Genomic DNA, 1,348 nt, shown 5'->3' with positions numbered 1-1,348 from the left:
TGGTTGTCAGCAGCAAACTGGTTGATCCACTCTGAGAAGGTGCTATTTAAGAGACTGAGCTGAATACAGCTCCTCAGACTGAGGAAGTCCTCAGGATGAGAGACAAAACGTTTCTACATTTTTTTGTTGTTTTGCTTTGTTTTGTTTTTTTTTAATGTCCAGAGGACCAGATTTAACTTTTTTAGATTTTTCTACCTGGATTATTGAGCATGCATCAGGATAGCTGTTAAAGTTCTAAAAATAAATATTAAAATAAGTTTGTTTGGTTTTTTGCTGTAAAACTTTGAATAAAAAAACTTTTAATGATGCAAAGATGAATAGACACTGTTCCGTTAGCCACACAGGGTTCCTTTAGTCACACAGGGTTCCTTTAGCCACACAGGGTTCCTTTAGCCACACAGGGTTCCTTTAGTCACGCAGGGTTCCTTTAGCCACACAGGGTTCCTTTAGCCACACAGGGTTCCTTTAGTCACACAGGGTTCCTTTAGCCACACAGGGTTCCTTTAGGGTGCATTCATACTAGCCCTGTTGTCCCGAACTCTTAACTCTAAAGTGACGACACGTCACACGGAAAGATGAAACATAAACATGTCGGAGTCACGAGGAGGAGGAAGGAGCTGCAGCTGATACAACTCTTCATGTGTTGCAGGTGAGTCTCTACAATTTAACACTTTGTTCTGTTTCAAGAGAGAAAACGTAACGTCAGTCTGTCTGAAGATGAAGCTGTTTGTTTGTTTGTTTGTTTATTTATCTGATTAATGACGGTGATAGAGAACGTATGTTACTTTTTATTTAATTTAATTGGTACAAGCAGTGTTTAAATGTGATTTATAAATAAATCTAACACAAAGATAATAATTTAATGATTAAGCTTCAACTTTTAATTTGCTGGCAAAGTCTGAAGACACTGCAGGTATGGCAGGATGAATTGCATTTAAACAGGAATTAAAGTCATTTATTACATCTACTCAAACGTGTGTAATTAAGTATTTTATATATATATATGTGTGTGTGTTGTGTGTGTGTGTTTAATTGCTCTTTTAGCTACTTTTGTCTGACACTGTAAGTGAAACAAGGCATTTCTTGAGTTGCTGTAAATTATGATATAAAACATATTTACTGTCTCATTCCAGAAAACAACAACAAACAACAACAGCCTTCATGATGGACAGACATCATGGACACCACAGCAGCAGCTGTCTTCACTGAAACATCCTGAACATGATCGTCACTGACATGAGGCCTCTGTCCATGGTTGAAGACGAAGGATTCACTACAATAATCCACACTTTTAATCCAGGTTACAATAATCCACACTTTTAATCCAGGTTACAATAATCCACACTTT

At 37.2% G+C, this 1,348-nt stretch overlaps 1 protein-coding gene across 1 annotated transcript in view; it reads right to left on the bottom strand.

Annotated features, from left to right (window-relative positions):
* LOC119414824 (cytochrome P450 7B1) overlaps positions 1 to 1,348 on the bottom strand; it is a 14,693-nt gene that overhangs the window by 12,948 nt on the left and 397 nt on the right. The gene's annotated exons all lie outside the window — the stretch shown is intronic.

Source organism: Nematolebias whitei, chromosome 9 (genome assembly GCF_014905685.2).
Source record: "Nematolebias whitei isolate Nwh7 chromosome 9, NemWhi1, whole genome shotgun sequence".
Classification (NCBI taxonomy): Eukaryota; Metazoa; Chordata; class Actinopteri; order Cyprinodontiformes; family Rivulidae; genus Nematolebias; species Nematolebias whitei.
The sequence above is the reverse complement of the archived record's forward strand: the minus strand, read 5'-3'. Positions and strand labels throughout refer to the sequence as shown.